Source organism: Phoxinus phoxinus (assembly GCF_949152265.1).
Source record: "Phoxinus phoxinus genome assembly, chromosome: 24".
In the NCBI taxonomy this organism is placed as follows: domain Eukaryota; kingdom Metazoa; phylum Chordata; class Actinopteri; order Cypriniformes; family Leuciscidae; genus Phoxinus; species Phoxinus phoxinus.
In genome coordinates this window covers 16,669,287-16,692,796 of record NC_136899.1, presented here as the reverse complement: position 1 = coordinate 16,692,796, position 23,510 = coordinate 16,669,287, and the positions used below count along the sequence as shown (strand labels likewise).

At 36.0% G+C, this 23,510-nt stretch overlaps 1 protein-coding gene across 1 annotated transcript in view; it reads left to right on the top strand.

The window, feature by feature from the left end:
- The first annotated feature begins 378 nt into the window (after positions 1–378).
- The window catches only part of gli3 (GLI family zinc finger 3), a 154,167-nt gene continuing 131,035 nt past the window's right edge, over positions 379–23,510 (top strand). Inside the window, exon 1 of the mRNA XM_079601951.1 lies at positions 379–730. The gene's annotated coding sequence lies outside the window, so the exon portion shown is untranslated. The remainder of the gene's footprint in view (positions 731–23,510) is intronic.

Here is a 23,510-nt window from a genome sequence, read left to right as displayed (position 1 = left end):
CTCCCATAGTAGGCTACAGCATTTAGTTTATAAATCTTAAGAATCAACAAATCCTCTTTTTAATAAGTTGCTGCGTCCAAGCGGTCTAAAGTGTCCTTTTGAATGTTTTCTCGTTATCACTTTTCATTACAGTGTCAGTTACACATTTTATATAGAAATAAAAAAGTACACTTAGCCTACACGTTGCAAGTTGTAGCCTAATTAACATAAGCACGCGGACATAGCCTAGCTACTTGTAAAGTGACCATTTAGTTTTCCCTCTTCAAACATGACTGCACCGTCTAAGGAAGGAGCGCTGGTATAATACCAGGAGAGAGGGAGGGGAAAAGGGGCAGAAGGAAAAAGAGGAGAGGTAGTGTGTCTGCTCTCCGAAAGGGAGGAGTCAGGCACAGGGAAAGGGCAGCTGAGGCTCTACAAATCAAATCTTCTTTCCCCGAGAAACTGCGTTACGCTCTTTACTGCGATAGAAGTTTCACGAGTCGCTTTACTTTTGTGTTTAGACTTAAGTTATGGGCACAAAGACAGGGCGCTAGTTCAGTATACTGGGCTGCTCCTGAAAAGCGCACATAGGACAGAGAGAAGACGAGGGGAAAAAGAAAAAAAGTCTGCAGAGCAGTTTTTGGAGTTTTAAGTGAAGAAGCCAAGAGTGTGTCTGCAACAAGCATCTGCAAGCGAGCGAGAAGAAAGTCTTACGAGGAGAGGACAGAAAAGTTTCACAACAGCTGAACTAGTAAGTGGAAGTAGGCTAATGTACAGTTTTCTCAGCCTCTTTGGTTCCATTAAGTTTTGCGAACCGAAGAAGAGGGGGGAAGAGTCATGTAAAATGTGAAATGCGATAGGCTAGCCTACTCCTTCCAGTCTGGTGCAAATGATTACATGAAATATAGGACAAAGGCACGAAAACACTATTGGCAGCGGCCGGTGGCTGTTTATTACAGTTTTCTGCTTTATAGAAAGTTCGGCAGAGCCGTTTGAGAAACGTTGCAACTTATTGTCAAACTTGCTAACTATTGGTCTGTTAATTGTTGTTGTTTTTGTTGTTGTTGAAAACGTTCATTTGATATTTGTCACATTGATAAATAGGTCTATCTGTAAATAACTAGACCCATCACAGTGCAACTGGTTTCAGGGCAATGTGTCCTTGCAACAGTTTAAATAGCCTATTCTCAAATTCTAAAGTGATTTTTATTGGAAATAGTTCTGAAGAAAAGTTCGGGGTCCCGCATAAGCGTCCCTGAAGAACAGACAGCAGAACGTAAGAATGTTTCTCATATTGTCATATCGTTTCAAAAAATAGAATTGTGTTAGAAAAAAATAAATGTGGCTCTTTGATGTAATTTTTTTATTACGATTTTTTAAACATTTTAAAATAATTATGTGCGATGGTAGGCCTAATATGTAAAATATAGGCTAATCTATTTACATTGAATGTGTTTTAAAATTGAACACGTTAAAATTGTAAACTTACGTTTATTTGCTGCATTAATTTTGCAAATAAAATTTCAGCCTGCAGTGATATGCATGTTCATTGCTCTTTTTTATTCACTTTGAATTTAATCAATGCTTAAGAAAACATCTCTGGAGACTGTTAAAATCGAGTATAAATTACAGAAATGATTGCGATAATTAAATAGATAGAAACAAACATTTCATGTGAATAATTTTTTTTTTTTTTTTTTTTAAAGAAGTGTGACAATTACGTAGTAACTAATACGTTTTCGGCTCTCCATAGGGATAAACATGCTAGGTTAGTAGAAGTGAAATAATTGCATACGTTTTATTTTAAAAGCCTAATGCTAATTAATAGCCATGATGTTATTAATGAAAATTATCATTTACCGTTTGGGTGTAGTGTTAAGTTGTGTGTGTCAGCCTAGATATTTGCTTTCAACTTTTTTTAACTTTTCACAAACTGATGCCACGAAAGTCTTGTTTGTAGTTTGTCGACGAAGCTTCAGAACATCCGTGTCCCGCCAAACCCCTCCTGACACCTGCGCGCGATTAACTGAGGACATTGAATCTCACATTTAAATTAAAAATTCAGTTAAACGGTTCGTCACACTTTGACCGTTTATGTTACCGTTTTTTTGCAAGCCTGTACTGATTAACAGTAGCTAATGTATTTACATGATATTGTTTTATAGAGCTATTATAACTTATTACAAAAAACATGCATTTAAAATGTAAAGTGAAGCCTGCTTGGCGATTGTTTGGCCATCAAACGTAAATGAGGTCTGCCTATTGCGTGTTTGAGCTTTGCTTTTCTTCTCTCTCTTTTTTATTTTATTTTTTACTTTATTGCATTTGCTTTTTATGTACAATAGTTTTTTCTTAGTGTATTGTCTCTATTGAAATCCGTATAGTTGACCCTAAGGCTGTATTCAGCACACATGAAATCCTAAAAGTCAGGTGTGTAAAATTTTCTCATAAATGCGATCAATAATTTTTTATGTTAGGCTACTCTTTGTAATATGTCGGTTATTAGGCTGTCCGGTGACCTATGAATTTGCATGATATGTCAAACAGGATAGAGAAATATGTCAAACAATCTGTAATCTGTCTTTCATGTCAAATTTACCAGTAGGCCATAACAGATATGCATTTTTTTTTCAGCCTGTACTCAATGTTGTTATGAAATAAGCATTTGAGTTCTTCAATTCAACCTCTGTTATGATAATAAGTCATTGTTCTCTAAAAAGACACAGACCTCAGTACGATTAGAAAGAAAATTCACAGCATGATTTTTCAAGTCAGTGTTTATCTCACGCTTTTTGTTTTGGGAACAAAATTGTACCTTGCTGCTTTAAAAAAGAAAAAAGAAAGTAAATGATAAACTAGATTTTATATAATTTTGGGAACAAAATTGTACCTTGTTGCTTTAAAAAGAAAAATGAAAGTAAATGATAAACTAGATATTATATAATTCAAACAGGAATTAATAAAAAAAGCTTAGTTAAAAAAATAATAATATTTAAAATAGAAAAATAGATTTGGTGTTTGGAATATGAATTTCACCGGAGCTTTGTAAATATCCTAAATTTAAATGTTTATTGTTGCATTTGCTCAGTATGCATTACAGACTTCATAAAATCTGTAGAATGTTTATACTATTATCAAAAATAATTCAATAAATATTTGCGTGCAATTCTTTGATCAAACAGGTGTTATTTTGCAAAAACCCTTGCCTAATCATGATTTATCACCCTCACTCGTGAGCAGAGTAGACCAGATTAAAAAAGAGTTAATCTGAAGAGAGTCACTCATCAAACTGGAGTTTATCACACTTCAGAAAACATGCAAGGCTGCATTTCAGAACAGAAGGTTAGCAGGTCACTCTCGCCTTTTCTTGCCCGCTGTACTGAGCGCAGTGTCACCAGCTAATATTAACAAATGGAGATGACATACGATTATCCTCAATGTCATCCCACCCCCTCCTTCCACTTACTGTGGAATAAAACCCTAAGATGAGGCCCGACGTTGGAGAGAGATGCCTGTACCCTTCACCCTCAGGGTGCTTTAGCATCCTAAAGCAACTCTACCTGTCATTAGGTGCATGTGGGAATGAGATGACTTACCGGGGGGCATTGAGATGCTAATGTGGGTTTGAATAGCACTGTACTTATTGTCCAAACCAATAAGGAACAAACTAATGGGAAATTTGTGTCTCTGCTAGGCCGATACCAGATTGCTATCCTGGGAGTGCTCGCTTTTTTTCATGCTGTGGTTTGTGGTGCAGCATTTAAGAGTTTTTTTGCGAGTCTGAAGTCTCGGAATCCAGGTCGGGCTGATTGTTTTTAGGTAGAGTGATTTGTTATGATAGATCTGTAGCGGCATGAGGTGACAACTAGGCTTTTTGCTCATAATCAAGAATCTAACTTCCTGATCTGTTGTCAAATTTGTATATCTTGGAGTAAAATGCATTTTTCCTCCTCAAAGTATCCAATGTATTTGGCCATATTTAGCATTTTTGACCCTAACAAGCAGCACCTGATCTAAAATTGCCCGTAAACCTTTGTTGTGCGCTACTGTGGCGCTCTGCTTCCACAAGCCAGTACTTTCAAGTGAAACCTCTCACTTTGATGGTTCTCAACTTTGATACGTTCAACATCAAATAAAATGGACACAAAGAGCAAGAAAGAGGAAAGGGAAACAAGTGAAAGCGAGTAATTGAGAAAAAGAGGCGATGCTCTCGAGCTGTGGGCCGCGTCGGATCAGAAGTTGAGCTGTTGTGGAAAAGTAGAGACACGTCAAAAGTGTTCATCTATATTTGTGTCTCAGTGGAGGGGGTCTCTAGCTTTGTAGGGGGCTTGCTCTCAAGCTCTCTCTCTTTCCTTTTCTCTTCACTCCCTTCTAATCCCCAGGCCCAGTCATCCCTTCAGGGCATGCCTCAGATCTGCCTCTATGTCAGGACGACCCCTTCCTTCTCTTCTTTCGTTTGCCCTTTCTCTCTTTCTTTTTGCTTTATCTCCATCACCATTTTATCTTTTACTATTTCACACTCTCTTTATATATATATATATATTTTTTAAATATATATATATATATATATATATATATATATATATATATATATGGTGCCTCTGAAAATATATGGACATGTTTGGACACTTAAGCCACACTTAATGCTTGAATGTACAAGATTTATGAATATCGGTTTGTATAAGATACAAAATATCATACCAAGACCTTTTCTCCAAACTAACTTCACTTTTCAAAGCCATTTTCCCCCCAATTATTTTTAATCAATTGGTCCCAGCATGAAGTAGTTTTTCCTCTAGTTCATAGAGGTGTTCTAGCTGTGTGTAATTCATCACATTAACTATGAACATGTTACACTAATGTTTGACAATCAGAAAGTGTCCAAGTGACCTTAATTTCAAGCAATAAATTGTGTGATAATTTAAAGTCGGCATTAAATACAAATGAACACTTTTCCAAATGCATTCTATAGATTGTAATGTGAAGGATTTGTCTATGTACATGTTTCATGTTAAAAACAATAGTTTTGACCTTGTGTTTAATCAAAATATCGGTAACGCTTTAGATTACAGCCCGGAAAGTACTGCGTAATTACAATGAAATTACAGTGTAACTTTCGGTAATTACAGTGTACCTATAAAGTACTTATGTGTAAGTATAGGGGAACAATATGTAAAGTCTTGGGAATAAAGGGGTAACAACCAGGAAAATACTGCGTAATTAAAACTAAATTACAGTGTAACTTTCGGTAATTACAGTGTACCTATAAAGTACGTACGTGTAAGTATATAGGGGAACAATGTAAAGTTTTGGAATAAAGGGGTAACAACCAGGAAAAAAAAAAAAATTATTTAGGCAAATTATTAAGTATTTTAGAACTACGGGGTACTTATACTATAATACAATCTTACTTTTGGGAGCAATTTAGCGAGTAGGCTACATACACTGCACCTTTTTGTAATAATAGTGTATACAAATACAAGGCTTTTTTCAAATTACGGGCTAGCCTATATATCAGTGCATTTATAAAGTAGGCTAATTTGTTTTTATTGCAAAGGTGCACTGATTAAGTTGTTTCAAGGCAAGTAAAACTATTGCAACTTTTTTTTTTTTAAATGCTGGGGAAATATACTCTTGTTTCTTGTAGTTACAGGGTACGTATGACATTGCGGGCCGTAAATTAAAGTGGTGCTTCTTACCCTCTTGTTTCTTGTAGTTACAGTGTATGACATTGCGGGCCGTAAATTAAAGTGGTGCTTCTTACCCTCTTGTTTCATGTAGTTACAGGGTAAGTACAATAAAAACACATGTAAACACACAATCTGATATCACTTGGAAAACTTTATTTGAAAAACAACTTATTTTAAAACGGATTTACAACACTTTCTCTTGCTTGTGCTTGACTCTTGTTCCTCTTCATCTTTCTTTCCACTGATAAATCTTAAGAAGGAATCCCATGTCTCTTGCTATTCTGTATTATGTGTTAAAAGAAAATACAGTACAGAAATGTCCTCACCATTTACTCATCTTTTACCCTCATGTCATCCGAGATGTATATGAATTTCCTTCTTCAGATTAACACAATTTTTTTTTTTAGAAAAATATATAATCTCTGTGAATGCATAATGCAAGCCCATGTGTTCCTAAAAGTTGACATCAAACAGCACATACAGCAATAACTAAAGTAATCCATACGACCCCAATGGATGAATCAATGTCTTCTGAAGTGAGACGATAAGTGTTTGTAAGAAAAATACCAAATATTTAAACATTTTATCGCTTCCGTTCCGACCAACTTTCACTTGCGCGTGCATGAGAGGGTTGAGTTCACGCTTGACACGCGTGACGTAAGCGCGCCGAGAAACCGAATGTCGATTTTTTTTTTTTTTTTTTTTATGCTCACAACAAAATACAAACAATAACACATAATAATAATGAAAAACAAACAAAACAGAAGAACAGAGATGGCAGTTCTCGCGCGAGTTTCACATCTAACTCCCGCGAGAACGTAATGAACGCGTGAAGCTTCACCAAACACGAAGCCAAGCCGACTCTCATGCACTCGCTGGACGCTGGTGACAGTTGGTCGGTAGCGAAAAGATGAGTAAATTACGAGAACATTTCTGGGTGTACTGTATTTTCTTTTAATACATAATACAGAATAGCAAAAGACTCCTTCTTAAGATTAGGCTAATCAGTGGAATGATAGAAAAAGAAGAAGAGGAACAAGAGGAGGAGGAGGAAGTAGGAAGCCATGCAAAAATGTATAGCCTACTTTCTGTCAGGACTTTAGTATTTGAAATGAAAAGTTGATTTTAAAAAAGGAATAAAGTCCTTTTTTGAAATAAGTTGTTTTTCAAATAAAGTTTTCCAAGTGATATCAGATTGTGTGTTTACATGTGTTTTTATTGTCTACTTACCCTGTAACTACATGAAACAAGAGGGTAAGAAGCACCACTTTAATTTACGGCCCGCAATGTCATACTTACCCTGTAACTACAAGAAACAAGAGGGTAAGAAGCACCACTTTAATTTACGGCCCGCAATGTCATACTTACCCTGTAACTACAAGAAACAAGAGGGTAAGAAGCACCACTTTAATTTAGGCCCGCAATGTCATACTTACCCTGTAACTACAAGAAACAAGAGGGTAAGAAGCACCACTTTAATTTACGGCCCACAATGTCATACTTACCCTGTAACTACAAGAAACAAGAGTATATTTCCCCAGCATTTAAAAAAAAAAAAAAGTTGTAGTTTTACTTGCCTTGAAACAACTTAATCAGTGCACCTTTGCAATAAAAACAAATTAGCCTACTTTATAAATGCACTGATATATAGGCTACCCCGTAATTTGAAAAAAGCCTTTATGTATTTGTATACACTATTATTACAAAAAGGTGTATGTAGCCTACTCGCTAAATTGCTCCCAAAAGTAAGATTGTATTATAGTATAAGTACCCCGTAGTTCTAAAATACTTACAGTATAAATAATTTGCCTAATTTTTTTTTTTTTTTTTCTGGTTGTTACCCCTTTATTCCAAAACTTTACATTGTTCCCCTATATAATTACACGTACGTACTTTATAGGTACACTGTAATTACCGAAAGTTACACTGTAATTTAGTTTTAATTACGCAGTATTTTCCTGGTTGTTACCCCTTTATTCCCAAGACTTTACATATTGTTCCCCTATACTTACACATAAGTACTTTATAGGTACACTGTAATTACCGAAAGTTACACTGTAATTTCATTGTAATTACGCAGTACTTTCCGGGCTGTAATCTAAAGCGTTACCAAAATATCATAACTGGACCTTCTGGTGAAAATGGCAGACTTCTCTCTGTTGATGCATGCAGGACTTCTACAGTCATTTAGTCTGCTTTAACCCGTTTTCTGCTAACTCGCGTTCATCTGCCTTCATGTTTGAGTGCAACTGCCATCTCAACTTTCAATCAGCAACGATGCATAGAACCAAGTCCCCACTCTACAGTTCTTCATTTTTGATAATCCCTTACACTCAGATATTCGTCACAATATGGAAGAAAAACCCTTTCGCTACTTTCGTTTACATTTATGACGTCTGCTTGTGCTGTCTGTCTTTTAAAAATAAATGCTTGGTATGATAGTTTACATATGAAATAAAGACTTTTAGGTTTTAAGTGTGGCAAATACTTTTGGGGCCTCTGTTTCTTGCATTTTCATATTCTATTTTTAATTCTCAGTTTTTTCTCTCTCATTCATACAGCTTTGTAGGCTGTCATGAAATAAGCACGTTCATACCAAAGAATGAGAGTGACAGACTGTTTTCACTGGCAAGGCTGGCTTCTGGACCTGCGAATTAGCCTGGTCATTTACCCTTTTAGAGAGGCGTAAGCAATGGCAGAAAAACAAGCGAATTCACCAGAAAAAGAGAAGTTCTCAAGAAATGTTATTGTCAAGCAGATCTTCAGGTTGTAATGCATGTTAGCTTTACCATTAGGCCTGTTAACCAGTCTCAACTTCCAGAGAAATTCAAAAGCTGGTCTTTTCAGGCAGGGTGCTAGCATAGATGTGTGTGTGTCATGGATAAAGCTAATGTTTTCTTTTCTCAAGTAGGTAGCTGCAGACAAAACACATTGTGTGTTGGCAAGAACTTCTTGGTTTGCCTCTTTAATTTGCCATCTGTAAAACCATATGTAAACCTGTGTGTGAAGTGCAGCAACAAGAGAACTAAGTACTTCCCCATTTGGTGGCAGGGTGTGTTAAGGAGTTGTGACAGAGTGGTGCTGTGTGAATGGTGTTGGCTTTGATGTGAAGTATTTTAAACAAAAGTAAAAACACCCACCCACACACGCATGCACGCACGCACGCACACACACACATAGAGGGGACAGATAACATGGTCCTTCCATGTGATCGATGTCTTGTCTCCTGCTCTGAGATTTTTAGGCATTTCAGAAATGAATGAATGAATGAATAAATAAATAAATGAAAATACAATGAAGCAAATGTTAACTGTAAAATGTAAACTATGTAAATACTTAAGAACATGGTTAAGATTTTTTGAGCATTCCATTCTTTCACAAAGACTTAAAAATAAACATAAACCATTTAAACATATCAATAATTTTTATTTATTTATTTGACTTAACCTTCAACCCTAAGCGTTACAAGGCCAGGGTAGTGTAGCTTAATATCAGATTCATATGTAGAAAGATAAAAACAGTCTGTGCCAGGGCATGTGTTCTCCCTAAATCCCTAAGTAGCTCCTCTCATGTTTGCCTCTTCTTCCCTATGTTTTGCACTCTTCTCTGTCCACTTTGAGTACTTTAAAAGTAAATGTCAAAGCCTTTGCTTCCCTACTCCTTGAGATAAATAATGTCCCTATTTACAAAAACAAAAGAGGAGACTTCACTATATGAGCAAATTTCAGGCAGGCCTGAAAGACTCCCCCATTGTCATCACAGCATCTGAAGACTAATCGCTTTTTCTCATGCAAAGTGTGCTGTTTTAAGGGCCAGGGCATAGATGGAGAAGGAGAGAGAGTGAGAGAGTGAGAGAGAGAGAGAGAGAGAGAGAGAGAGAGAGAGAGAGAGAGAGAGAGAGAGAGAGAGAGAGAGAGAGAGAGAGAGGGGCAAAAGAGGTGTGTAGGGGGGAGGCTTTGTTTTAACAATACTCCACGGGGAACTTTGAAGGGGAGGCAGAGTCTATTGGAGGGGTCCCTCTCCCGCTGAACAAAGACGAGTTCCTTCTAAGCAAAAATAAGAGGAGGGGATGGAGGTGAAAGTTTTACAGACTAGTTCCCTCAAGGAGATTTTGGAGTGGAGGGGAGCAGAAGGGAGGTAGAGAACAGGGTCTTTGGAGTCCTCGGTTGTTTATAACGATAATGTGTCACACTGTTAATTACAAATATGACACACCAACGCTCCAAGGGACAAGGGAGGAGGAGGAACAGAGGATAGGATTAGCAATATGATGGTATGTTGTGGGACGGATGAAGTGTCAACCAGGAGAGATTTTGTTATACAGAGTGGCTATTTTTACACATGACATGAGAGTGATAATAATAATAATAATATTAATATGACATTACCGTGCATGAAATGTTCCCAAAAAAGTTCAGATGACTTTAGTTTAGTTTACGGTTGCTGAGCAACATCACACGTTGTTGTGTTAATATAATGAGACAATTAGTGTTACAATGACTTTGAATGTGACTCAAAATTTATATTATTCATTTTATTCATTGTAGTAGTTTTGTTTTGAACTCGGGTATTACACAATGTAAAGCTGTTTTTTTTGCATTGACACCAGACTTATATTTTGTTTGCATCCTATAAATATATATATATAAACTAATATATAATTACCATGTTATTGGAATTTACTCATACCGGCCTCCCCTAATAGAGGCAAACATTTAGAGAGAAACAGCAGGATAAATGTGCACACGAGCAGTAAAGGAGTTTTTGCCATACGGGGGCTCAGCTTGCTTGAGAAATACATCTTATTCTTGTAGGAGGACAAGGTTAGACTATGAAATGTATTATTCAGTCACACACACACACACACACACACACACGCACACACGCACATAATCAGACTCTTTAGGTTGCCGGCTGCTCATGGCGGACAGCGAGCGTGCCGTGTGCCGTAGTAAAGGCTCATCCAGCAGCCACAGTTAAGAGCGAAAGGTTCCATTTGTCAAAGGTGCTCGAGAGCGCTCCCCCTCTCTAGCTGCCCCGCAGTTTGGCGGCTACTTGCCGAAGTCATTGTCTGAGAGGAGGCAGGACATTACTCACTGCTGAGGGAGGGAGAAAGAGATTTGGGGCCCCAGGCACCCGGACTGACCGGGTTTATGAATGGGGAATTAGGTTTGCATACTGTGAGTTAGTTACTGTGACAGCAGAGCCCTTTAGACTTGAACTTGACTGGGCTGATGTCCACCATATGAGGAACAGAAAGAGAGGAAAACAAATAGGGGTTGGATTGCTGTCCTGTGCTGTGTAGTGCATTATAACTCTAAAATGTCCAAAAGTGCATGTTTGAATGCTTGTCTTGTGAAGTAAGTGGGTATAGCTGACATGTGATACTTTTAGGAAGTTGACATCTACTGCAGTGTGACATGTTTTAAACAGCATTTTGTGTTTCTTAGATACAATCATGAAAGCATAATAATTAAATTACCTATATTATATGTTTTGTTGTAAAAAAATAAAAATACACTATATATATACAGTATATATATTATATTTTGTATGTATAAAATTTAGTGTATGTTCACAATGTACTAGAGTTCACAAGAGTCCAATGTACTAGAGTCCACATCATAATGTGGATGCTGCAAGATGTTAGCTTTTTGGAGGGAAAATGTGGTGAAAAAGAAGAATGCAAAGTGGAAGAGAAGAAGGAAAGTTCGGAAGGCTGCAGAAAAGGAAAAGAGGGTAGAGAGTGGAGGAGAGAGTTAAAGAGAGAAATAGTTGAGCGGGAGTGTTTTTTCCTCTCAGAGCTCAGTGTAAGCTCACGTCTACCTCCCAAAGCTGCGTTCACAAAGAGATTTACAAGACAGGTCTCTACCGCCCTGCATTTCAAGTGTGTGTGTGTGTGTGTGTCTGTGTATGTAAGTCTTCCAACCTGTGTGAGTTATTTCATGCATATAAAGTGCATGTGAACAGAACACTGCAGATTTTCACATGCACGTTTTATAGTATATTTCAGTATTTGCGCTGGCAGTTTATACAATTTCAGCAATATTTACAATATCAGTATGTACAGTAATATGTGTTTCACCTGGGCTATGGGATACCTGGCACAGGCCTACTGATAAATAGATTTGAATGTGTCCTCTCACAAAAGCTTGAAAAACCTTCAGATGCCAGGAAAAGTGTGTGTGTGTGTGTGTGTGTGTGTGTGTGTGTGTGTGTGTGTGTGTGTGTGTGTGTGTGTGTGTGTGTGCGCCGTGCATCATGTGTCGGCACTGTATTCAGGGGTACTTCCACATACTAAGGGGGCTCCTTAGCTTTTAGAATTATTTATGTTGTTTGGCTTTTTGTGCTACAGTCAAAGCATTTGTCTCCTCCTATTAGACAGAATGACTCTACTGAACCCAGCTGAAATCTCAACTCATCCCACCAAAATCCCCCTCTGCTACACTTTGCGGACTACATAATGTCTTGATAGTTCATGTTTGCAGCCTGTTTTTAATCATGCAAGTGTTTTGCTAATAAATGCTTGTTAAATCAAAATGATCAGTGAAGGCTTGATGTGGTTTATATATCTTAAATAAATATTTTTAATGGCTATCACATTTTCAAATGTCTTGCGTAACTGCAATTATCCTTCCAAGTTACACCACTTTTAAAGGAACAATTTTGGTTCAGTGCAAGTTGTGTTGCTTGACAGAGTCTGGATTGTGCTGTCAAATAATTTAAGAAAAAGTGCATTACTGTAAAGCAATATTTGTTACTTCAGAACAAGTCAGCTGTTTACTCTGTTAAAACCAATTGTCTCTCATTCATATCATTTTAATAAAAGTATAAAAATCATCAATCTAAAAAGCAAGATAATTTTTTTATTTTTTTTTATTTAAAGGATTATTTCACACAAAAATGAAAATTATCTCATAATTCACTCACTCTCAAGCCATTCTAGGTGTATAAGACTTTTTTTCTTTCAGACAAACAAAATCGGAGTTATATTATAAAAAAATATCCTGGCTCTTCCAGGCTTTACAATGGGAGTGAATGGTACTTTTTTTTAAGCACAAAAAGCGCATCCATCCATCATAAATGTAATCCATGCGGCTCCAGGTTTTTTTTATAAAGGCCTTCTGAAGGGAAGCGAATAGTTTTTTGTACGAAAAAATATCCACAATTATAACTTTATAAACTGTAATCACTAGCTTCCGGTAATGTCCGTCCGTGCGTTCACGAGAGAGTCAAGTTCTGGCGTTTGACATATAGGCGTAGCTTATGCTTAGGTGAGAGTAGACGCCTCTCGCGGTTTAAACAAATAGGGCTGCTCAAGCTCCAGACTTCAAATTTGTGACCTGTGTTTTGTTTTGCTCTATCCTCTGCTCTTCCGTGTACGTCAATACGTCATCCGTCGGGTCAGAGGTCACTCTTTGGCCGGAACTTAACTCGTATACGGCCATTACCGGAAGCCAGTCATAATAGTTTACTAAAACGCATTGCTTCGCTTCAGAAGGCTCTATTAACCCCCTGGAGCCGTATGGATTACTTTTATGATGGATGTGCTTTTTTGGGCTTCAAAAAAAAAGTACCATTCACCTCCTTTATAAAGCTTGGAAGAGCCAGGATATTTTTTTATGTAACTCTGATTGTGTTTGTCTAAAATAACAAAGTCATACACCTAGGATGACTTGAGGGTGAGTAAATTATGAGATAATATTTGGGTGAACTAACCCCTTAAATAAACATATTATACTTTTTTAACTAAATTGTGACTTGGGCAACTAAGTTGTTATATATGCGATATATAAATATAAGAAAGAAAGAAAGAAAGAAAGAAAGAATTATATGATTACATTTTTTTTAAATCACAAATTCAAATGTGATATTTAAATCTTGGAGACAGGAGATGTGAACATTTTCCATCATGGTGAGGGAGCAAAGGCCTAAATGCCGGATAAAATTTGCCTGCTGGTTAAATGCTGGGCATCCCTGGAAGTGGCATATGTTAATGGCATAGATATTGGGAGTGTGTTTATATGATTAGCGAGTGAGAGGTCGAGATGAGAGTTGAGCCAGAGTGATTTGTCTTCTCACACAGGAGATCAATGCAAAGTGCCTCTCGCCTGCTCAACAAGCCATGTAAACTCATTAACTCGCTGAGACCTGTCCCTGGTTTTACATACATACACACACACAAACGTGGCGAATCAGTGAAATTACATGTGTGAGATTAGGTTAACGGTTTAATGAGTGTGAGTGGGTGTCTGTGATTTTCTAATTTGATTGTGTCAAAGTGTGTGTGGAGACATGTGTGTGTTTAAGGGATAGTTGGGATTAATGGGTTTCTATCATTGCACAAATGTTTTACACACCAGTCAGTGATTTATTGAGTAATTAGTCAGTTGTGAACTGCTTGGTAACTTCATGTTTAAAAGTGCATGTTCAGAGGCTGCCAGCTGCCAGACTGGTGTTCGCAAGTTCATGTTTTCCTGCTAATAAAAATAAAGCTTCTTCAACGTTCTTTACAACATTGCAGGTTCTTTTCTTAACAAGTGGTCGGAGGTTTGAGTTGTTGTGTGGATCTTTGTCCATGGAAGTTTGAAGATGTAACATTTAAGTTTCTTGGTTATTTCATCACTATATACTGTAAGTGGTTTTATGGAGTTCTTAGTGTAACAGAAGGTTCTTTTACATGGTAAATTCTAATTAGTTAACCTTATTTAACTCTTTCCCTGCCATTGATGGAAATGTCCGTCATTTATGAGACAACGCTTCACCGCCATTAATGGAAATATATGGCTTTTCGTATTTTTACTTTTATGCGGTTGGGGGTGCTTTTATGCGCTATGACACATCTTCTGAAAAAGTAGGCTACTTAATCTCCTGATCAAAATACATATGACGAAAAAGCAGAAATAAGCGATATCATATGTAAGCAGATGCATAGGCTATGTAAAATAACGCGATCATCACGAATGTTCCGGAATGAAATTAAATTTTTCTCTGGCTTTTTGATCCAATTTTTTTCTTTTTTTACAGAGGTGTACAATCCAGGAGTCAGAAATTAAAAGTGCTAACATACGTTTATTCCACCCATGAACCCAGCCAGCTGATTTCACTAATTATTTATATCTCCTAAAAACTGTGCTAATTAGCAAATCCAGGTGATTGGAACACTGAGGATGACTTTCTGAAACTGGACTTTACTGACCTCTGCTTTTTTATAAAAATTGTCCACATTCAAGTGTAAAAAAAGAAAAGAAAAGAAGAATGCATTAGGCTAGAACAAAACTGATTTGTTTAAAAGCAGAGGCTCTATTCATTCTTTTGATATATTGCATGGTCAGATATTCATCCATAGTAATCGGGCCCCCTTCGCCTGGACGTGCGAGCATAGGCAAGTGCCTAGAATGCCTATGCTTAAATCCGGACCTGAATGAAACTCATATCTGTTGCTTTTGTATTTAGGGCAGGAATTAAAGATCGGATTCATATTAATTATGCGGAGACAGGCCCTATGTTTGTGAGAACTATTGGTGCGTTCAAGTCATGTCAGAAAGATCATATTTCTGAGTTGAATGTACATGAATGCCACCACAAATTCTTACACGAGTGGGAAACTCAGGATTTTCTTTAAGACCAGAGTTTACAAGTTGTGTGTGTGTCAGTTAGAAACAAGGCAGAACATCACAATACATTGTTAGGCTTTTTTATTCCCCAAAAAATAAGCTAATTGCCTGCACAGAATGATAGCATTGTAATATAACAATATTAAATGTAATGATAAAGTTTACAGGTGCTTCATAAATTAATGAAAAATATAAAAACCTGATGCACATTCTTTGTTCTTCATTTTCTAGAAGTAGAGTTAAAAAATCGTGCTATTTTTTGTGTGTGGTTAAATTAGAGAAGGTACACCGCCATCTTGCTCAGACGAAAAAGTGACTTGAATGCACCTGCCGTCCCAGGAGCACTTGAACGCACCATAATATGGTGGTTTGGTGATGGTGAAGATAACGAGGGGTTGATATTGAGAACACAGGTGAAGTGAGACACAGCTCCTGTCTCCTCGCTGCTGCTTGTGTCGTTCTGTGTACCAGCAGATGGAAGATGTTTCTGAGTGTGTGTGGGGAGACAGAGAGTTGTTAGAAGTTTCCAGAATTCCCCCTGTGCCTGCCTTCCCAGTGCGTTTGTTCTACATCTTAGTTGCCCTCCTTCTGGCGGATTCTACAACTTTATTTGCCTCTGACTTACAGAGGATTACACACACACTCCAGTGCATGTAGGGGCACATGCTTTGTTCCACTCACAGGTAGCGCAAGTGAATCGCCTTTTACACACATGCACATACACTATCCTTCTGTTTATTATGGTAAATATCAGTCACATGCAGATGGGATTAATTAACAAAACAAACTTTATAGGTTCAAAGATGTGGACATTTAGGATGTTGAAAATATACAGTAGATTAAGTTGATAATATTGATGGATAATATTAAAATTTTAATAAAAGAAACAAAACACTCAGGAGCACAAGCTAAAGCTGGAGATATGGAAAACCACAATGCAACAAGAACAGACAAACTACAACTGAATCTGAGGGGTTTATACACACAAGGATACATGAGGAACCAAACAAGACACGTGAACAAAGTCAGTAATGGGGGAAACCAAATCAATGCCAGCTACAAACTGTGCGATTTCAGCAATGCTATAAGATCATTTCAAATCACACTGACATGGATCTAATAAACTTGGATACGACATGTAGGCTATGTAGACTGTACGACGATGACACATATTTAATCGTAGGCTACAACGCAAATTAGTATAGAAGAGTAGAATGTCATCAGCATGTGCTAGTGGTAAACAAATTGAGCAAGATGAATTGCACTTTGGTAAATGTGTTTTTTTTATTGGCTAGTCAGTAGACGTAGGTCGTAGCAGCAAACACATTGTGAGATGATCAAGCTCAATTTATGACCATTTTTTTTTGACAGAAATTATCGCAGGCTATATTTGGTCGCAAGACCTGTTTTCATTTAATTTTTGAGACTAAATGTATGGTCACTTACATAAAATGTCATTTTTAAAGCTATTTTCTGTACGTTACTACCAACTTTACTGTATTAAAGTATAGATTTGGGCAATAATGTTAGTCCTGTTAGAGTTTGATTCATTTCTGTGAATCAAACAGATTCAATTTAAATTCAATTTAAAATAATGATTACATTTTTCATTTCACTCAGACAAATTTTCATATATTAGTTTTATTAAATTGTCAGTAATTATAACCTTAAATATAAACATATAGGCCTACATGCTCATACGTATATTTATTTTATTTATTTTACACATACTATTTTGAATCTAGATTTCTTGGCAACATTGACAGTTTGGTTTGAAAATAAATACGCCTATTATATATTTTAACCTTCTTCACAAAATAACATTTATTAAAACATGTAGATATATATTTTTAGCCACATACTCTTAATTTTGTACAGTGTAATTTGGCCATCCATGTCTCATTATGCAGTCTTCACTTTTTTGTTTCATTATTATGTAGCACCCGAAAAATAAATAAACTGAGCTTGCTTGATAAGAGTCAACAAAGAAAGCAAACAAGCAAACAACATATAAGCATATGTACCCCAGTATACATTAATTTATAGAAGTACATAAGTTAATTGCTGGAATATATGATTGAATAGTTTTTGAAAAAGACATGAAGTCATTCCTAAAAGTCTCAGCTCATGCTCCTTCACCCTCTCTTCTAACCTTTCATCATCCCGCTTTCAGGATTTTCGATAACTTTATCTGGCCTAATTTTCAGAGGTTTGCCATCCTACTTTAGCTTTTCTTCCACACTCTCTTTATCTTTGTTTATGTGTTAAATCTAATGCATTCCTTTTTCCTGACCTTTCCTCTCTCTTCTGCTCTCCTCCATTCATCTTTTCCTCCCTCCATCTCGCTTCCACTTTTTTTCATTTTGCATTCACCCCCCTACGGACCCTCCCCCTCCTTTTCTTTCATCCACAGAGCCTTATACTGTAGGATGACTTCATCTAGTCTAATTTCTGGGTTGTAATAAGCTGTAAATGGCGAGGCTGCCCGGGCCTGTATAGGAATTAATAAGAGCTAATAAAGCGTGCCTGTGGGGGCAGCAGCCTGTCTTTAAGTAAACATTATGACTTCTCCAGGGGGGCTGTTTGCAGCGTGGGGCTGTTAAGAGACTGGGCTCTGGCTTGATGAATCATGAAGCCATGATATAGATAATTTGCTCCTTGATTCTACACCAATGGGGCTATTAAGGCCTCGTTTCTTTGACTGTCTGATTGGATAGGCAAGCGCGCGCATGTGTGTGTGAACACGTGAATCATGTTCTAATGTTAGTCTAGAGTAACTAACATTAGAAAAAATATGATTTTTTTTCTTCCCATAAGAAAAAAAATGTCATGAACATGACTGTCTCTGTCTTTTGCGTCTCCTGATCCTAAGAGCCAAGGGATTTCATGTGCATCTCAGTAGATAGTTAAAATTCACTAAGATGCCCATCTAAATGCATATCTGCATATCTAAATGAATAAAACAAAATAATCAATAATATTAAATAATCATAGAATAAATAATAGTAATTCAATTAAATGTTATATATAAAAGTTATTTAAACAAAATAGCAATAGGATAGCAATGAAAAAAACCTTAAAGTTAACAGACATTAATATAAAATAATAATAATACAAAAAAAAATTAATACAAAATAATATAATAAAGAATTATAAAAAGAATGTGTTATAAATAAATGTGTTATATAAGTTGTTTAAACAAAAAATGCAAACGTTGTACAAAAACGGAAAACTAATCATTAATAACAAACAATAATTTTAATAAATCATTTTTACATAATTGATAAATAAAACATGTGACATTTATGCTTAAACAAATTCTCTAAAAAAACATCTTAATATATTACATGCTTTAATGTATTATGTACATTTATCTTGTTAAATAATGTTTGGACAATTAACATAAGACAAATACTAATTACTTAATTATTATTATTGTTTGCAGTGTGAAACTCCAAGTCTATATATGAAAGAGCAACATCTGAGCTATTTATTTATTTATTTATTTATTTAGTTAGTTAGTTAGCTAGTTAGTTAGATGTATAGCCAGAGTAGAGCTGTTAGATGTATGTGGGTCTCAGTTGTAAGTGAGCCGGTGTTCAGAGGTGAACAGTACCTGTTGTGAGTTACTGTGAGGTACTGAGATGTGACAGGTACTGAGGTGTGCTCTGAGTCCCTGGAGAGATGAGCGTAAGACACACCCCCCCCCCCTCCCCCTAAAAGCCTTAGCAGCCTTACCATAGCTATGTTTGATCTCAGTCAATGCAAGCATTGTGTGTGTATGAGATGGAGAGAAAAAAGGGAAGATGGGCAGGCTGGATGCTTTGCAAAGGAAACCCTCTTTCTTACTCCTCAGCTTCCTGAACTTCACATTCACATTCAAACACCACAAAACACAAACACTGGATGGAAAATTGTGGGGTGTCTCTCCTCCAACAAACTTCCAGATGCTTAGTGTGCTGTGAGATGTCAGATTTGTGTATGGCATGTGGCTCTCTTGTGTTTTGACACATACTGTAGGGAAAACAGAGGCAGTTTTTACTGTAATGAATATTACGAATAGTCATGGTAAAAAAAAAGAGAAGCAATTTAACATTACCCCTGTTATTGCTCAGTTTATATATTTATATAAAAGATACAGTTCAATATATATATATATATATATATATATATATATATATATATATATATATATATATATATATATATATATATATATATATATATATATATATATATATGCTATTGGGGCATGTTGTCACACCATGGTATAAGTTGCTATGATGGAACTTGCCATTAAGCAGCCTATTATAGCCTTTTCAACTAAATATATAAATGTAACAAATATTATTTATATTCATTATTAAGTTATTTTTGTATATATATACCTCGCCAAGGCTGCATTTGTTTGATAAAAATGCTGTAAAAATAGCAATATTGTGAAATATTATTACAATTTAAAATAACTGTGATAATAACTAAACACCAATCAGCATATTAGAACGATCTCTTAATGCTCATTTGATACTAAAGCCTGGAATAATGGATGCTCAAAATTAAGCTTTGCCATCACAGAAATAATGAAGTGTATATATGTTTATATTAATATATGCATTATTTAAAATATATTATTTAAATATGTATATTATATAGATATTTATATTTCATGGTTGACGTTTTTGCAGTCACTGGTATTGAACTGAATGGAATCAACATTGAACTGAAGTTAATAATGACACTATTGTCTTCTTTAGAGCTGCTAGCTGATATTAACTCATTACATACTTTGATGAACTTTACACAGTTGTATTGAATCAACAATTAACTGACTTTGGCTGAAAAGTGACACTATATATATTTTTTTTTTAGAGCTGCTTTACATCAGAATGTAATTCTGTTTGCATCATTGATCTTTATTTTCCTGTTTACCACTGTAAAGCTAATTTGAAACAATCTGAATTGTATAAAGTGCTATATAAATAAATGTGACGACATAATTGACAAAAATACAATAATAAATAAAATAAATAAATGATATATTATATAAAATAATATATTTTAAATTATATATATATATTTTTTATAATATCAATTATTTCATATAATATAATTAATTGTATTTATTATTTTATTTTTGTATTTAGCATTTCCCCCTTTTCAATTGTTTCTATCAAAAACACACCTGAAAAATCTAACCAAAGTTTTCAGAATTACTTGACAATTACAAGCATGTAATCTTTGATTAGAGATGGAGCGAAACTCTGCAGGACAGTGGCCCTCCAAGACCAGAATTGCCCATCCCTTGTCTAAGAGAATAAAGCATGCAATCCATCAGACAGGACTCAGGAGCTCAGTGGTATAGCATGGAAATGAGTCTTGTCAGGAGCATTTGCGAGAGGACTACACAACAAAAACTTCTCTCCTCTGGGGGAAGAATAAAGATGAGAAAGCCACTCCTTCATTTGCAACATCTTTTGGGTCTCTTGTTCTCTGAATCTCTCCACTCGCTCTCTCTCAGCTTACAAACCAACGCAGAACAAACAAACAAACAAGGCAGCTAATAAGCCAAGGAGCCGGTGCTCACTAGAGGTTTGGTATTGTTGCGCGTTCTTTATTCCGTTCTTATCTACTGAGCAACAAGAGCAAAAGAGGGACTGTGTAAGCATTAAGATTACATCATTTTGCAATTGTTACCCAGGAATATAAGACGTGGCGGGCTCAATCAGCAGTGAAAGTCATTCCCGGTCCCTCTCCAGCTCCTCTAAAACATCTTAAGTGGAAAAGGTTGTAGAAACTACCCATTTTTCCTCCAACACCTTCCTGGTTTGCCTCACCATCGGTAGATACTTCCCACCAATGAACACCTACATGTAGCTGGTTATGGGGTAATGGATAACTAGGATGTCATTGCAGAGAATTTATTACTTTTTTTTATGTTTAAAAATGAATGTAATGTCCTGTTGAAAGTTTTGTAATTGAGCCAGGAAATGAGTTTATTCCCTTAGGACAAAAGGACAAGTTCGGTATTTTACACTTAAAGCCCTGTTTACAGATCGTATCTGATGAAATAGAACGGTTAAGATTAAAATTTGGACACATGCTCCTGTCCCGAGAATTTTAGTTTGATTTAGCTTCCCACCCCCACAATGGTTGTCTATGTGCACTGGCAGATTCCTTCCTAAAACACATTAAACTTTCGTTTACAAAGACGTGAAACTCACCGAGTGGTCAGGGGTGTTCACTGATACGGTCCCAAAAAAAAAACGCTGAAAAAGATGCATTCCAACAGGTTTTATCGTAGTGTTTGTCCAACTCCATTGATTGTATTGAATGTGCTGTGTGAGGTACGTTATTCCTCCGCCGCTTCTTCTTCTGCTTCTTCTGTGTATTAAATGAAATGCCAGCGGTTTGCTTGCAATCGGCAAAGGTGCATTATCGCCACCAACTGGTGTCTATTATTCAAGCTCTCAACGGAAGAATCTGGGTGTGACGCGTTTGGCAAAATAGGTCCACAAACGCTAAATAAAACTAAAATTCTCGGGACAGGAGCATGTGTCCAAATTTTAATCTTAACCGTTCTATTTCATCAGATACGATCTGTAAACAGGGCTTTAAGTGTAAAATACCGAACTTGTCCTTTAATCAAAGATATAATCAGTCTTTCTCAGAGCACAGAGACAGAGTAACCCCCAATATAAATGTTTACATATGTGATGTACAGATTCATATGCATTTACTTTTTAATATAATGGTATATTTTTATTTAAGGCATATTTAATTTTTTTGGTATACAAATATTTTACTTGTAACTATTTTTGTTTAAAAAATACATACATGGTACTAAACCAATTTAATTCTACATACATTTTAATTGTATTTTTTGAACAAAGTGTTTTATTTATTTATTTAAAGTTAAAGCATATTTTCTGGCACCACCTGGCAGCTGGCACCAAATTTCCATTAGGATCAGTGTATTTATCAAGGATCAGTGTATTTATCAAGATACATTATTAAATACACTGATATAGTTATAGTATATATTTATTTATATTTATGAATGGAGTATTTTCGTTTTTGGAATTTAACTGGAGTTAAATTGTGTGTGTGTGTGTGCGTGTGTGTGTGTGTGTGTGTGTGTGTGTGTGTGTGTGTGTGTGTGCATGTGTGTGTTTTTGTTTGTTTGTTTGTTTGTGTGTGTGTGTGTGTGTGTGTGTGTGTGTGTCTCTGTGTGGAATGGTTTCAAACTAGCTCTCAGTGTCAAGTCAAGTCACCTTTATTTATATAACGCTTTTTACAATACAGATTGTTTCAAAGAAGCTTTACAGAGATAACAGGAAAATAATGCAACAAAGTTTGTTTCCAGAAGAAAATAGCGTCATAGTCCAGCTTAAGTAAGTTCAGTGATGAATCATTTTTGTTGTAAAAAAGTTAATAATTTTGTTAATTATAATAATAATAATAATAATAATATATATATATATATATATATATATATATAGCCGCTGTCAATGCAGGCACATCAATAATATTGTTGAATATTAAATGTAACCAACTAAGCAAGCCAAAAGACAAAAGCGAAAAAGGCGACAAAACTACATCAGGTGACAGAATGGAGAAAAAAACCTTGGGAGAACCCAGGCTCAGTCGGGGGGCAGTTCTCTTCTGTCCAACGAACGAACAGTGTATGATTATGATTCAGGGAGCTTAACAGGTCAGAAGTCAGATTGGATTGTCCTATTTGAAATCAACCTAGAATCATGTTCCAACAAAACCCAAAAGCTGTTTGTTTGACATTTAATTTAATCTCTAATCCTCTCACCTGCACGTCAGAGACCCTGAATCAAGCCTAAATCCCACTGTATAGAAACTGACTTCAGTTTATGAGGAATATGCAAGTATGAGAAGCATGCAAAACCTTTGGAGGCAACTTGTGTTTGCATGATGCCAAGGTGAAGAGGAAAACCCTTCGAAGTAAACTAATTCAAATTTCAATCAAGCACATTAATGACTCAAAGTGTATTTTGGGTGCATGACTTTGAAGTACCATTCACAGCTGACTTTCAACTCCTTGCTTTTGTCAGCAGAGCGTATAATTTATGTTAAATTGATTTGCTTAATGTGCTTAAAATAAGATTTTTCTTTCCTTTGGAGAAGGCTGAATTGCGGTATTTTAAACCTGGTTAATCGCTTCTCTTTTTGTGAGAAAGGATTATGGGCCAGCACG